Below are 17,523 nucleotides of genomic sequence, written 5' to 3' on the forward strand. Positions count from 1 at the left end.
ACGCACGCTTAATGCTATTCATAGGTAGTTGAAAGTCTTAGTCTTTTAAAAGATTTATTTCTAGGGGACAGCACTCTCATGATTTTCAATTTTGGATACTGCCTGGAAAAAATTATTTAGTTTAAACATATTTATTTATAGTGGATTGGGAAACAAGTTTTGCAACTTATATTAATCCCTTTCCACTTTGCGGGTGCGAGTGCTGCCTTGTAGCAGCATTAGCCTACTCTTTTTCGAAAATTTATTTGAATGGTACAAATAAAAAAACATGTAGCCTGAGACTACTATAACACATTATATATGTGTTATAGTAGTCTCAGATGTAGCCAAAAGCACCAATGGGCTTTTTTTATTATGATAAAAACGTTACTAATTAAAAAAAAACAAATTGAAATATGACACACATACTGTGAATTAGTTTAAATAGACAATAAACAATATTTTATTAGCACAAACACATTTACATAAAAGGTTAGGCAGCAACCATTTGATTTTCTGGGGGCTATGGATTTTTTTGGAAAAAAAAGTTTGTTTCCAATTTTTGGAGAAAAGAATATTTTGTTTTTGACCCTAAGAAAAAAAAATTTGTTTGTTTCACCCTCAGCTGCCACTATATATATGTAGTTAATGCTAAAATTGAAATAAAAAAATTGTTTCAACTTGTCGCCAAAAAAAATAGATTGTCTTTCGCCAAAGGCGAAAAAAAAAGTTTGTTCAGAAAAAAAATCCATAGCCCCCCCAAAAAAATCAAATGGTTGCTGCCTTATGGCATACAAAATTAAGACAATAAACTGACAATAAGTTAAATTGATTTAAAGTACATATTTTGTATTTTGTCATTTGTGTAAGTTATGATTTTACACTTATGTCAAATGAAACTTTAACCCTCTTGCTGCCGTTTATATATATGGCCATTTTTTTGCCCACATATTAAGGTATTCTGTTGTCATCTTTGACATAACTCCAAATTGCTTCAACCAATTTGCTTGAAACTTTGGTGAATTGTTTAAATATCTATTCAGACTTTTAAATTTACATGAGCTCCCTTTCGATTATTATAAAAAAAAATCTATTTTACGTACATGACCTATGCAAGTTCCAGGTTCTATTCCTTACAAAAAGGGGAATTTTCAAGTTTTCTGATAATGACTCAAAAATGCTCTGAGCAGTTTTCCTAACATTTGGTGATTGTTTATATATCTATTGTTGTATATAATATAAAAAAGAAGATGTGGTATGATTGCCAATGAGACAACTATCCACAAAAGACCAAAATGACACAAACATTAACAATTATAAGTCACCGTACAGCCTTCAACAATGAGCAAAGCCCATACCGCATATAGTTATAAGTTCTCATTTGATTTTTATAAATTTTAGATTTTAAGTTTCCGAGTAATGGGATTTTAACCTGAGTTATATATAATTCTTAAAAAAGGGGTGATTTTCAAATTTCAGACAATATCCCTAAAGTGCTTAGCTTTGAGCAGTTTTCAATAACCTTTGGTGACTGATCATGATTTATATCTATTAAGATAACCTCCATTTTGATTTTCACAAATTTCTGATATGACATTGAGAAGTTATTCAACTTTGTTCTTTAAAAATGTGAGGGGCTTATCATGTGCTCATGGTGCAGTTGTTTACATAAGGTTAAATTTTGCATGTTTTGCAATGTTTAGTGTGCCAGAAAATATGACTAGGCTCAATGTCACATACCCAACATTGACCTCTTTTAACATATTATGTCACACCATAATGACTGTAACATTTTGGAGCCATTATGGAAAAACAATATAACACAGTTTTGTCGTTACCCGATGACAAGTAAGAAATAACCTGAAAAAGTTCAGATCAAACAAATATTCGGAATTATTTTTCAAAACTTTTTTACAATGATTTAAAGATATTTAATTTTATGTAAAAGAAACTTAGTAATGATAACCTTGTTATACTTCACCTTAGATGTGTTATAATATTCCTTTTTTTGATGAGTTAGGATCATTCCAATTAATAATATATTTTCTAGTGTGTCCTTAGAAAAGGGAGAAGGGATGGTTTAATTAAAACCTTTAATCCCACTGCAATTGTTTGCACCTGTCCTAAGTCAGGAATTTGATTTTCAGTTGTTGTTGTCTGTGTATGTGGTTTATAATTATTTCCTCGTTCTCATTTTTTACATAGATGAGACTGTTGGTTTTCCCGTTTGAATGGCTTTACTCTAGTAATTTTTAGTGCCCTTTATAGCTTGCTGTTCAATGTGAGCCTAGGCTCTGTGTTGAAAATCGTACCTTGACTTATAATGGTTTATTTTTATAAATTGTGACTTGGATTGAGAGTTAATGTCTTATTGTCACTCATACCACATATTCCTATATCTATTTGTACTTTTTCTCAGCTATAACCTCAGACTCAGACTGTGCTTGGACTAATATCTCATTTCCAGATCCATGGATTTAGGAAGGGGGCATGGCTAGCTTATATTTGGAGAGAACCTTTTATGCATATATCATGTATATCAACTACTTTCAATTATAATAAAATCATATATAATTGTTAGTGTGCTAATATAAAGAAAAACAAAAACACACATAGACAAATCAGTTACCAAATAATCGAAAAGCAATGAATAGAATTCAGAAAATTCTTCATTTTTTCAAGATCTGGTTTGTAAAATCCAAACACTAATGCCTAAACCATCGAAGTGCATACAGAGAACTCTCAGAGTGATAATGTGCAGACTAGTCTATAGGTTAAATAATCTAAATCAAAGATTACATTGAGGATAATTTAGCGAAACTATAACATTTGGAAAAGTGTTTCATATCATGAATGATGTTTTCAAAAGCTTAGTTCAAACATCTAGGAAAAATAACACAATCATTTAGTATTTTTAAAGGAGAAATTAATTGGTATTTCTATTGCAGTTGTTGGAAGACCTAGCTAGAGGAGGAAACAGGATTGCTCTAGAGGGAGAAATAACGTCTGTCTCATTAGAAAGGTTTGTTTTCACTGGCGACATGTCTTTTCATTAATTATGTTTCTGTTAAAGGAATTTGTCCTAAATTTTTTTCTTCAAGATAACTAATATTTTTAAGTGTAAACAATAAAAAATTATGGATTCAAATTTCAGATACAACAATAATGAAAAAAAAAAAGTAAAATATTAATTTTAAATCTTTTATCCTAATGCACACTACACATTAATATTTCCAAATCCTATGAAATAGCCATCCCTAATGCCAATAAAACCTGTACGCAAAGTGTATGAAACTATAATGCATTTTGAGATTTTTTAAAAGATAAACATGTTTTAGCTCTATGGAGGTTAAAAAAAGATTGCAATGGTATGAAAAAGAGTGATATTAAAAACAATGTTTTACACATATAATATTATACATGTCTATTATTGAATTTCAGCAATTTGATTGAGATAGAGGATGAGTACTTCACCATCCCCTATGGTATGCTGATGGCAGTTTTTCCTACCAGCCTTTTTGCCTCCAACACTTCTAATATCAGGGCAAAAAGGAAGAGAGAAGAAGTAAATGAAATGAAAGTATTTTTTACTTTGTTTCTTTTACACATAAAATCAGACCACATAATCGGTTTAGGTCATCTGTAATGTGATGATTGAAAGAAGCCACACCTCATGGTAAGTATAAACATGCAAGAGGATAGGAAAGACCTTTATCATTAGGTCCAAGTACACAGTTATCGTCCTTTGATTTTCGTTGTCCACCAATATAGTCCTTGGTGTGGACAGTGTGTTACTTGTCAATTTTTGTTATACCCTTCCAAATTTATTTCTTCTTTTTTTTTGCCTCATATAGCAAGTTGGGGGTGACACTGTAAAAAAATTTGGGTCATAAATATTAATATAAAGTAGTGATCAGGTCCAGCTGAAAAAGGTGAAAAATTAGCACTTCGGAAGCGGTCAAAAGATTTCAAGACCCCCTTAACATAAAATTGTCCATATTTTGAGTTCGAGCTGATGAAGTTTTTTTATTATTTTGATATAATTTGTCCCAAAAGTAGTACAACACACTGTAAAAATATTATTGAGAAAGCGCAGGTGGGATTTTTTTGATTTTCATTTATTGTCTTAAAGAAATGCACTACGAAATAACTGTGTACTCGGACCATTAGGCCAAATAAATATATTCTTATTTCCTGTCTCCTTGTAGAAATTAATAGGGAAGGTGGGTAAATGAAATTGTTTTGTTAGAAAATTTGCTTACACTATATTAGGGAATTTTTTTAATCGAACAGTGTTCCACAAAACCAGGAGATTTTAAATATCCACAAAAATGCAAGGGGTTTCCTCAATCCACGAAAATTGAAAAGAAATGAATCCACTACAACTAAAATCATCAGAATGTCAATGAGGATTTTTTTACTGGTATGTCTTTCCTTAAACAGTTGTATGAAAGTTCCATTAGTCTGCATTGTAACTATTGTGTATTAAACTGACAACAGCATTGCACTAAAGGTAACCTTCATGTTGATATTTTTTAAGGCCTTATTCTCATACACTTTTTTGCAGGTTTTGTGAACTTTTTATATTTAGTAAAAGAACAATTTCAGAGTGAAATTTTGAATTCTGTTTTATTCATCTAAATACTGAATAAAGAAAGATAACCCTGATATTTTATCACTACTTAAGATGGTTTATTATTTTGTGGGTTAGACATAGTAGACAAAGTCAGATTATTAAATAATTGGAAACTCATTTTTACTTTGCATATGCCATTCAATAAAATGAATGTCTATTTCTAATGAGTCTATCAACATGCTACGATAGGATTCAATTGGATTCAGTATTAAACAGGAAAAGTTCAAGACAAGTTAAAGACAAAAATGGAAAGAATTAGATATGAAACAGAAATTTAAGCTATAAATAGTATAAGCAGAAAATTAATACCACAAAAAATAATTTCTTATCCAACTTGTAAGTGATATATATTTCTATGGGAATTTGTTATGTTTGAATGAACAACTTAGCTAAGTGCTTCAAAGTTATACACAAGTTAACTAAAAGGATTTAACAATTAAAAGCCAAAGGCTTTTTGACAGCTTTACAGAAAAATTACGAATGAAAAACATATCTTATACAGTATACATAGGGTTTTAAGATTTTCTTTGCTGCTGCAGCTTAAAATCATGGAAAAAAATAGACCCCTTATAAATTTTTATGCAAGATTTAATATTAATAATTGTTAAAGTTTTTTGCATCATACTGTTAATTTATCAATTATATACAATGTAAGTTGATATTTAAGTAATATTCTAAAGGTTGTATAATATTATATATAAATCAATCTTCTGTGTTGATTGACATAGAAGTTGCATATTTAATTGTTATTATGATTTTCATAATAATTAAATTCTCATACACAGTATAACTTTGACAACACAGCAATCAGTGACATGATAAATACTGAAAATCTTTTGATTGTTGTCAAAACCCAAATACTTTGCATATAATTTTAATGAAAATAAAATAAATCATATTCTCTCTGATATTTGCATATTAAATATGTTTAATATTTCTCTATAATACTGTCACAATATTGTTAAAAAGTAATAGCCTTCATCTTAATTACTAACCAGTTAATATAAATAAGATGTGGTTTGAATGCGAAGGAGACAACTGAAGACTCCATCAAGTGTTTTTCTTTTCCAACTGTTATCAGAGACATTGGATGCTTTGTGATCTGTATTCATGAATCTTCATAGTGTCTGATATCATAAAATCTTTAGTCCTGCCCCCTCAGTCTTGGTCTATTTGATTTAAACCTAGTTTAAATTTACATGTTGAAGCCAGTGAATTGGTCAAGGGGAACCATTTAAGATATTGAGTCTATGATATTTGGTATGCAGTTGTATTGGCATTGGCATATCTTATTTTCCTGGAAATTATGATATTTGGCCATGTACTCTCAGCCATGTTCAATATTTTGCATAACTTACTTGATAATGTATTGCTATTTTGATTTCAACAATTGCATTTTACTAACAGACGAGACATAACTGTGTGTCAACGTACAGTTTATAACTATAGGTAACATTTTAAGCCCAATGTTATTTTCTTGAATACTTTATAAGCTTGCTAATTCTCGTTCAATTTAATTCAAAAGATTGTATTGTAAATTCAAATTAAGTATTTCAAAATAGGGATTGTATAAGACAAAGCCTATTTAATTCTTTTTTTCTTCAAAATTGGTAAAATAATGTTGGTGATTTTGTCAAAGTGAACAAGGGGAGGCAACCCTCACTCAACTATATGCTCATAGTGATCATTCTCTTATTCCAAATCTTATTTCAGACTCTCATGGGTAATCAAGGTTGTTTTGACCTCATTGATGTGAAAATTCCAGCTGGTATTTCAACTGAACTTTTAAAAAATTCACACAATAATTTCTGTGAAGATTAAAATACTAAGATTGTTCTACTTGGTATCTAAAAGTTATCTGATATGTCAGTTTCCTACCAAAGAGTTATCATCAGTATTTTAAGGTAATTTGAATTGTAAATCATAAATTACACATTCTGCAAGTCCCATTATGTTTTTTTTTTTTTTTTTTTTTTTTTTAATTATTAAAATAGAAGAATAGCTAGGTACATGAATTGTCTGTCTGAAAATATTTTTTTTAAATAGAAAAAAAAGAGAAATGATAAAAATAGAATGGAAAAACAGCTGATATTTTACTGTTGCTAATTTTATGAATCCCCTGATGCTGTCATTGACAGGTTTATATTCGTGAATTCATCACTGCCTAAAAAAAGTACCTCATAAAATATTTTTTCTCAAATTACTGAATATATTTTTTCTCTGATTTTTATCAGATTTTTTATAAAAAACTTCTACACTTTTAAGTTCTGTTATATAATGTTTTTAGTAACTTGAAAAATCTATTTTGTAAAGAAAATTTGTTTTGTCTGGTCAGCAGGCATTAGTAACTGATATCTGATAAGAAAGGATTGCCTTGAATTTATTAGGTATAGTATATATTTGATGAATTACTAAAAACAATCTGTGTTTCGAAATAAAGACTTTCTAAATACATGTCTGGTTTTCTAGCCATAACTTTGTATGTATTTCAACATATAGTTTTACACTATTTAAGTGTCAGTTTCAAAACAAATTTAAGAATGTTTATTATAACCCTATACTTAAAGTGTTTAAAAGTCTAATAAAACTTGAAACCATTGTTTTAAATGTTTTAAGTGGTTTATATTGAACACGTAAAATAGACTTGATATTTTATTCCATTGTAGATAATCCCAGCTGATTATCCCTCTCTGTGTAAACATGAGGTTCTTATGTTATCATCAGAAATTTGATATGGTGAGAGATAATTTATGGTTACACTTGATTGGTCAGACCTCACTTGACCAGGCAAGGAAGAAGTGCTACAAGTGTATAATTGTGTAAGTAAATATATTTGTAAACATTTACATGTGTGTATTCTAACTGGGAGATGCCCCATTTGTAGAAAATTTTTAAATGGTGGTTTGCTATGATATAACCTTTTTGATAATACTATTATTTCTAGCATTTAAAAATTAATGTTTTTAAAACATTGAACAATTATCCTACTGAATCTATTGTTTATATTGATCATTCTTAAAGTGATATTTAGGTTGATTGGATACTCTAGGATAGTAAGTAATTTTTTTGTAAATTTTACAAAACATTAAAACGAAAAATTAAGCACTTTAAGAAAGATATATGGAATTTTTTCCTGTCAACAGTTAATATGCTTAAATCTCCCTTTGAGACTGATGTGGAAAAAAAAAAATGAACTTATTCAAATATTGATAAGTATTTGATACACAAATGAAAGGGTTTAAATAGTCTGATTGTATAAAAAAGAAGATGTTGTATTATTGCCAATGAGACAACTATCCACAGAAGACTAAAATGACACAGACATTAACAACTATAGGTCACCATTCGGCCCTCAACAATGAGCAAAGCCCATACCGCATAGTCAGCTATAAAAGGCCCTGATAATGTGTTTATCTTATTTTCACCAAGACATTAGGGACATTAGGGTGAATGGCCCCCAAAAAGCTTTCAGTAATTTTTGCGGAGGGTCTTTCAGCAATTTAATCTTATTTTTGTGTAAAGCATGATAATTGAGGACTATCAAATTACATATAATGACAACTTCGTGTAAATAGAGAATTCATGTAAATAGAGGAAGATTTCATCCCAGATAACAAATTATATAACTTTCTTAGTATTGTTAATGACAGTTCTGGGTACAAACCTCTGGCATGTAAGTTCATTCGTGCCATATGTCCCTCAAATTAAAATTACGCAATAAAAATGCACGGACTTACTGTACCACTTGATTGTATCTTTTAAGATTATTTCACTAACATTAATGTAATTAGTACTACCAGTTGCATGTCATGACAGGGTTATTCATCTTTTTTTACACATGTCGTTAATTTCTTTCGGCAAACATTTTTTATTTAATTCTATATTTGTCAATCATTTATCACATAATAAAATTTAATTATGAGAAAATAACTTTTTTCATTTCAAATAGCAAATGACAAAATGTCATATTTATTTCTAATAAATTTAATTTCAATAAATGAATTTGAATAACTTTTATCAGGTGTCACACGAGGTTGAACAAATTTCATTAAATAAGGGGGAAATTTTACAATTGTAACCCTGTTTCTCTATTTGAGATATTGACACAATGTAGATTTAAATTTACAATAAATTATCAGAGTTCATAAATATTTACAAATCTGACAAGTTCAAATCACCTTTCTCTATATATTGACAGAATTTACATATTACATGATGTATTTATTGTAATTGGATAGGTTATATATTCATATTGAAAGGTACATGTATTTTTTATATCAATTATATTTAATAATCATGATTATTTTAACATTTTTATGGTTCTGGTTTTTCCTGGAATAAGATAGAAATGAAACATTTTTTATTAAGAAATATATGTAGGTTTATAACCATTTGAACAATTAATATTTTAATTCAATGTAAAAAAAATTTTAGGGTCTCAAAAGTTAGTCATTAGATATGAAATTTTGAATTCCTATGAAAACCCTAAGAAACATCAGTTGTTTTCAAATGTAAGCGTGCTCTGACGTTGTACAATATGTTTATTTGAATCTTATAAGACTTTTCGAAAGTCCCAGGCAAATATGTTAACACTCTAGTTTACAAGTACATTGTAATTTTAAAAAAACCCATGTGCATTGAGGTCACTCAATCCATAACACTTAAATGTTATGATATATGCACTTTATAATTGAGTTATTTACTATATTTTTTCTCATATCAATAGAAAGTGAAAGTAAAAAATATTAATCCTTTTCTCTATTAGCCACATTATAGTAATTAACTCAGTCTCAGTTCAGAGGGTGATCCAGCAATTTTAAAAAGGGGGGGGGGGGTGTGTTCCAACTACATGTCCCCATTCAAATGCATTGATCAGCCAAAAAAAGGGGGGTTCCAACCCCTGGACCCCCCTCTGGATCCGCACCTGCAGTTATGTCTGGTCTTGTGGTATCTAGGTTGGTCCTCTCCGTAATACATTCAGTATGCCTTTGGAATATACATATAGTAACAATTGTCAAGAATTGCCAATAACGGCTGTGAAACAGACTATGTAGTAGCTTGCTTGTCTGGAGTGTTGGGCTACTGAGTTTGGTCCTTAGTGGTCCAAAAAAAATCATTGATATCGTTATTTGCTGCATCTCTGCCAAGCATAACTTACCCCTTACAAATCAGAATAATTTTTCCCAGTATGGTGTTGCCAACTATCATAGCCAGAAGGGTTCATGGGGTCCATTAACATAATTAACCTTATCAAAAACCATGTATAAGACCAAACTTATTCAGTGTGAGCCAAGGCTCCATGTTGAAGGCTGTACTTTGACCTATTATGGTTTACTTTATCATATTGTGACTTGGATGGAGAGTCGTCTCATTGGCACTCATACCACATCTTCTTATATCTATTAGCATGTCTAGGTCAAAGCAAGGTATTTTTTTTAGACAAAAGCATGTTATTAGCCTAAGTATTGGGATATTTTATTGTAGATTGCTTTCTCATTTACATATACACTCAACATTTCCTATTCTTATAAAATGTTCTCCAATTTCCCTGAAAGTTAATTTTTATGAGAATCATAAGTTTACTATTTCAGAAACGACCCTGAAAAGGTCAATTTTTTTAATAAAAGTAATCCAGTATCATATATTCTCATGAACTCTTAACCCTAGTAATGTATGGTTTTGTTTTACTAATTATCCACAATATTTGATAGCCGATTCAGTTATAATTTTAATGTGTTGATTTATGAAGTGGGGGTCGGACTTCCATACACTTGTAATAAGGATTAATGAGCCATTTCCTTTGTGTATACTTTAGTCAAAATATTTATTAGGTTTGACATAATACAGTTTATAGCTTTAATAAACCAGCCACCTTCTTAATTAACTGGTTTTGATAAACCTTAAGCTACGTTGCCTGTTCAAGAATAATTTCGTAAATTGCTTGATAGAATAATCGGTGTCTATCGGAAATAGGATATTGTAATTTGAACACAAAAAAAACAGGACAGTGAAGATAATTTGATCTCGGTAAGATGTTTTTATAGTTTTAATTAGTTTTTGTCGTCATAGATGAAGATTTATATTTTATTCTTTTGTTTGAAAAAAACGAACATCGGCTTTGAAGTGTTTAAAAGTAATAATTATTATCACTGTGTGGTCAGAAGATATGGAAATACTATAGTATTATTATCTTTATTTGTACGCTAAATATGTTTTACGTGAAGTCTTACTGGTACTTCCTGTATCTGATGTACTCAGAATAGGTCTTGTTACACTTTTGCATGTAAGAAAGATAATTATTTGATAAATTTAACAAGTTGAATTATTATTTATTACTAATATACATGGAATATAAAGGGCGTAAAAATATTTTGTGAGAACTTTTATTTCATTTTGAGAAGACTATCTTCACAAAATTGGACTTATGATAGTTATAATTTAATATTGTAAAATACAATCATGTTACGATATGCTGTCAATTTTTTTTGTAAATATTTCATGATAGCTGTTGATAATATTACTAACATACTTCAAATCCCAAAAATGTGAAATTTGACATGTGAATACAATTTGGTTGATTCACATAGAATTATCTCCCTTGGTATGATTTTATAAAATGCATTAAGATTGAAAAATGCAAAATTTGAATATAAAAATATGGTATCCTGATTTTTTTAAGTTACAGTCGGAAATCACCTCACCTATTATGTTCTGTTATAGTAGTAGACCTAAGACTATAGTACATTCTATTAGTACTTGTGTAGAATTTTATTAATTGCAAATTCTTTAGGGTGCTAGAAGATTTATTCCATTTAATAATTTCTCCAATAAAAATACACTTTTTAAAACAGTTTATCCCAAAATTAAACAGGGTATTCACCTCAAGAAAATCTTCTCAAAATTGGTATTCACTGTGCAAAAGTTTGGATGGCATTCAAATATTCCTGCTCTTCATTCAAAATTGATAAAACTTTCAGTTTCCCCTAATACATATTTTAAAATATTTACAGCCCAAAAAATCTTCAATCTGTAAGATTATTTTTTTATTTTAACATTTATTTGTTATGACACCAGACAATGAAATTAACACCATAGGTGGTTTTACAATACACTACAATTTAAAGGTACTTTGACCAGGTACATGTCAACATTGTGAGATATTTTGATAAATTAAACTCCATACTACATAATGTTACATGATGTTTACAATCTTTGATCAGGGGTCTATTCAATGTTATTTTGCTATTATGTCAGTGGTATGACTGTGATAAATTACTTTGGCCAGAAAATTTGTCACCTCTTACAATTACCATAATTAGATAAGATCTAATGAGTAGGGACAGGTATTTCATAGGTGAAAATTAAGGTTAAAAGGTTAAGTTATCTATTATATTTGATGTAACCCACTATCATTTAGTGTCACATACTAAAATGTCAGAAGTTTTCATTAAATTTTTATTTCTGGCTTTTAAAAACATATAAAACATACTTTGATTTTTATTGACTCTAACTGTATCTTACTTTTCAAATGTTCAGAATTCTTTTACAAGATAATATATTTTAAATTTTTGTGTTCATCATGTTCAGAATTTGAAACTTTTTTTTATTATTCCTTTTTTTGGGGTGTGAAAAAGACACAAATTAAAAATGTTAATATCATGAATATGAACTACTGGTAGATGATATTTCCCCCCAAAAGAAACTTCTTTTTCAATATTATGTTAGATTAAGTAGTTTTCCCAAAGCATTCCATATTAGAAAATTAAATTAAATGAATGGTTACTCTGTCACGATACTGCTACCTGATGTCAAAATTTTACTTTTAATATCTTTTTTTAGTACATATTATGAGAATGTCTTTTTTTTATTGCAGATTTCCACATACACCTTATGTCATTTTTTACTTTTATGTAAATTAATTTTTATAAAAATGCCCTTATTATTGCAGATATAATTCTACATTTAGTCCAGAGACTCCAGACTAATAAAGATATCTTACGAACACAAAGGTTAGTAATAATGAATATGTAGCACACAAGTACATGAATTTAGACATAAGAAAAAACATCTTTCAGAATTTAAATTCAAAAGGGGGTAGGAGATAATTAAGTATGATAAATTGAATAATTAGACCCTGTTTACATCCATCTTTGGTCCAGTGTAAACAGGTAAGATCGATCTTCAATTGGACTTAAAAAGTCTACCTCTAGAGGTGGTTTTAAAAAGATCGATCTTTATTCTGGTGTTAACGCTTAGGTCGATCACGATCTACTTTTTTCGGGTGAATGTTATATTTAGATAAAAAAATAAAGGTCAGATTGGTTCTTTTTTTGTTGTAGTGATCTTGCATGAGCAATGTTAACACAAACTGGTCTTTTTATGATCCCTTCAAATAAAGATTGATTCAATTATTTGGTGGTGTAAACGGGGTCTTATAGAAAATCTTTGTAACTCAATTATGGATTGAACAACAAAAATATAATCATGGTAGATAAATTGATAGTTACAGAATACATTTTTCTTTAATAATTTGGTGAGCAAACATTAGGAATACTACGTAAAAGCTGTGGGTCTTGGGACTTCAAATGGTGTTTCGGTATAGAAATGACATTTTCAAAGGCAGTGGTGATGCAGTGTTAACTCTGCATAAAGTAGCTCAGATGCTTTTGCTTCCTCTAGCAGCCAATAGCCTATAGAGGCAATCAAAGATTTGTTGGAAATTTGGGTACAATATAACACTGACATTTTCAGGTTCTGCATAAATCTGTATATATCAGAAGATAACCGGGATGCTTTATATCTTGAATACAGCTGTCTTAAGAGCGACATATGTCTGTTTTCCTTGACATCAGTGTCATGTTTGAAAGACTGCAAGAAAAAAATAAGTTTCTTGATTTGTCAAGTCTTTCTTAAGTAAAAAATGTAATATTCCTTTAGTATTAACAAGCTAATTGAACTTTATTTTAGTAGGCTTCTGCTAAATTTATTAAAATAGATTTGAAATTATCCAGTTTGATTATCTCCCCTGAATTAAACTTTTATCTTTATAAGTAAATCACCACTTCTGCATTTATAATGTTTTCATTTTGACTGAAAATATGGCTCCATTATGTTATAATGTTTTAATTTAATTTGAACATAATATTGCCATGAATTTTAAATAATGGTACTGATGTCAAAATGAAGGTCTAATTCAATATTGATGATTTTCACTTTTACTGTCCTAAAGTTATGGTTCTTGTTTTAGTTGGACATTGCTCATTTTATGTAGGTTCCATGCAATAATTTGTAATGTTTGACCACATTCATTTCAAATTTAATATGTTGGTTTTTTTTATGACAAAATGTAATTCATGGGGGGAAAGGGGTGGGGATTGGGGCTTTTCTCATTTTTATTTTCAGAGTTATCTCCCTTACTTGCTTTGAAAATGAAACTTTTTAAACTTTTGAAAATCCAAATTTGCAGCAAAAGGAAAGCCCCTTGTTTACAATAGGGTTAGAAAATCATCTGTCCCACTTAATTTAGTGCTTTACTAGTTTTCAGTATATTTTATACACAATATAGGTAAACATCAAATGATTTTCACATAAAAAAAAATTTAAAATCTTTAGTATTGAATCATACCAATGTAAGGGTAGAAAAAAAACGTTTTTTTGTTCATTATAAAAAATCTGTTCTTTAAAAAGATCAAAAAGCTTTCTACTTAATGTCTACAGAAAATCCTATTTGATGAAGGTATGATATTAAAAACGTAAATTGATAAAAATTACATTAGCACCAGGTAAATAAGATCAGAAGATCATGACATAAGTCTTTCATGTTTTAGAAGCATAAATAGTTATTTCAATTTTTAAGCATTTTATTGATAAAATCTAATAATAATTTTCTTTCTGTAGAAAAATCGAAACTATTATCAATATTATTAATCAAAGAAAATTTTTAATGCATTTTGATATTTTCTCATAACTTTTTTTATCTACTAGTAATTGCTTTTGATATGTTGAAGTGATTATTTGAGAAATATGAGGTCACAATTGAATATCAGTTTTCTAAATGGTCCTGAACGATCCAATTAAAAAGAAAAGGGTCAATACATGGTCAGTTCACAAAGCACTTTCATTCAAGAGTCTAAAAATTTCAAATTAATGTGAAAAGTAAAGACAAATTAAACACTTAAATGTCAAATTAGAATTGAAATTTTAGAATGCCCATGATGTTATCATTGACGGTTTTCTTTGCCAGTGTCAAATCAATGAAAGCAGAGATTCAGCTTATATGAAATCTCGATCTGCATTACTACATGTTTTTTTCTAAATTTTAAGTCAGATAATATATAGTGATTTAAATGAAATTATGGGTGCTCTCAATTTAAGGAAGTTTTGTAGTTTCTTGAAAATAGAACTTTAATACCCTATATTTTGTTTTCCAATATAATGCTAAGAATGCTGGAAGTGGTGTTAAACAACAAAAATTAACCATAGTTCAGCAACAGCTAACATTAAAAGCATAAATAGCTATAGTCTGGTCCAATACAACATTTGCAGCACTAATATATCTAAATAATTTGACTAGTTTTAATTGGATTAAACCAGCATTAAACCAGTGGTTTTTATATGATAACCAGTAGAAAACTAAGTGGTTTTTATTTGATAACCAGCAGTTAATGTAACCTTATATTCTGATTGGTGTGTAAAAAGCAGTGAATGTCACATCATATTCTGATAGGGTGTAAAATTTCATGTAGACCACCTATATTTAAGCAAGTCTGCAGCTGTTTTCATTGATTCTGAACAAAACAGAACACACATTTTGACCATAAACTGCAGCAAAATTGATTTGTTTGTTTACATTTTTAAGGATAATATTATATTAAGTAAATTTCATACAAATGCCATCAGAAACATATCTGTTAAAAGTAGGCATTTTAACAGGATAAGGATAATTTATGGGCAGTATGCCATGGTTAAAATTGAAATTCAGGTTTATTAGGAAATATATAGTCTAAAATAATCTGGATATTTAATATTTGTATTTAAATACATAGGGTCTAAGAAACTTGTTATACATCTACATTGTGTATATATACTTCCTTTTTTTTTGAGTTTCTGATGTCTAATTCTTTGTTCATGGGGCAGAATGTATTGGCGAGGCTTAAGATTTCTTTGTTGCTTTATTTTGAAAATATTGGTCTATGGAAGATAATGATACTCTCCATACATGTAATAAATAAAGTTTAAAAAAAAAGGATTGCCAATGACAACTAGAAATGCTAGAAGTCAAATGACTTAAATGTAAGCAACTAACATCCTTTTGTATTTAAATTTATTTCTTCTGACACCAATTAAAAAAACCTATGAGGTACATAGAGATTTGGAACAGAAAAAAACAACCATTAAAACTTTAGTGGTCAAGATAATGTAAGGGTACACATATTGCACCTATTTTCACAGTTTTTTCACCTTCAAAGAAAAAGACAAAAGTAAAAAATTAAATAACAAATGTGTTAATGCCCAACCTACGATAGTAGAGGGGCATTATGTTTTCTGGTCTGTGCCTCCATTCGTTTGTCTGTCTGTGCGTCCATTCGTCCGTGTGTCTGTTCGCTTCAGTTTAAAGTTTTTGGTCAAGGTAGTTTTTGAAGAAGTTGAACTCCAATCAACTTGAAACTTAGTACACATGTTCCTTACGATATGATCTTTCTAATTTTAATTCCAAATTAAAGTTTTGACCCCAATTTCACGGTCCACTGGACATAGAAAATGATAGTGCGAGTGGGGCATCCGTGTACTTTGGACACATTCTTGTTTATTATATTTCTTTGATTCTTGTTAGTTAAACAATTGTCCATGCTTGCTATGTATGAATGGTTGTCTGAGACATGTTTGAAATGTTTCAATTTTACAAGTTTACTTTTTGTAGACGTTGCATGCAAATTTTCTGTAAATTTTACTTCCCTTTACAGAAATCTTTAGATTTCATATATTGATACATAATGTGACCATTTTGTGTATTTATAAGATAATTGAGCTATTTTGAAAGACGTGCAAAATAAAAAGTAATAAAAATACAAAAAAATCTCTGAGAAAACCTATATATCCATTGTTTTTTACAAAAAAATTGGTGCAAAGTGTGTACTCTGCTTAATATGGGATTTGTTATGTTACTGCGAGTAGACTAACTTCTGGTTGAAAATCAGCACAGATTTTATTCTCACAGTATTTAAGTAATCTAGACAATTTTAACACGCTTAAATGCTCTACCAGACTGTACTATTATACCTTCAAGTTAAAAGTCCCTTTAAAAACATAAGATATTTAATCACAATAGTGACTTTACTGGTCTTGCAAGATATTGAAAGATTTAAAATTTAATCCTATGCTAATATTTGCATATATAATAGAAAATGGTTTAAAATTGCAATATGGAAAGATTGAAAGGCCATATAATGTTATATAAGTATGGGTAAAAGTAGATGTTATAAGTGTGAAGTACCCAGGTGTCTTTGATTCTCATTTCTGTTATAAATTTGTAATGGTTGACCTTTACGACCCTCATCATTATGTTGACTTGTAAATTTATCACACTATTAAATTTATATGAGGTTTTTTTTTTCTTTAAATTTGAATTAAATGCTTCTTGCTACTTGTATTTTGAAGTTATAGTGCAGTTTAATTTTTATTCAGATTTTAAAAGTTGAATGAAATCTTGATACTTGTGTTTTGAAGTTTAATAATAGGGCAGTTTTTATTCAGATTAAAAGTTGAACAGAAGGAATTACTCTCAAAATGCATAAAGCCACTTCTAACAATGCATGTGGTCCATGATCAAAGCTCGAAAAATATACATAAAATTGAAAACAGTGTTGCAACCAGGAGAACTAGATATTTTGAAGTGGGCAGTTTGATAT

General features: G+C 29.2%; 1 protein-coding gene across 3 annotated transcripts in view; it reads left to right on the plus strand.

Annotated features, from left to right (window-relative positions):
* The first annotated feature begins 7,261 nt into the window (after positions 1-7,261).
* The window catches only part of LOC134725044 (chondroitin sulfate N-acetylgalactosaminyltransferase 2-like), a 46,392-nt gene continuing 36,130 nt past the window's right edge, over positions 7,262-17,523 (plus strand). For 2 of the 3 annotated variants that reach the window (XM_063588535.1, XM_063588537.1), the window contains exons 1-2: positions 7,262-7,434; positions 12,564-12,624. The gene's annotated coding sequence lies outside the window, so the exon portion shown is untranslated. Of the gene's footprint in view, positions 7,435-10,205; positions 10,643-12,563; positions 12,625-17,523 lie in introns of those variants that run through there. The other variant, XM_063588534.1, reaches the window with a different exon arrangement.

This window comes from Mytilus trossulus, chromosome 7 (assembly GCF_036588685.1).
Source record: "Mytilus trossulus isolate FHL-02 chromosome 7, PNRI_Mtr1.1.1.hap1, whole genome shotgun sequence".
Classification (NCBI taxonomy): Eukaryota; Metazoa; Mollusca; class Bivalvia; order Mytilida; family Mytilidae; genus Mytilus; species Mytilus trossulus.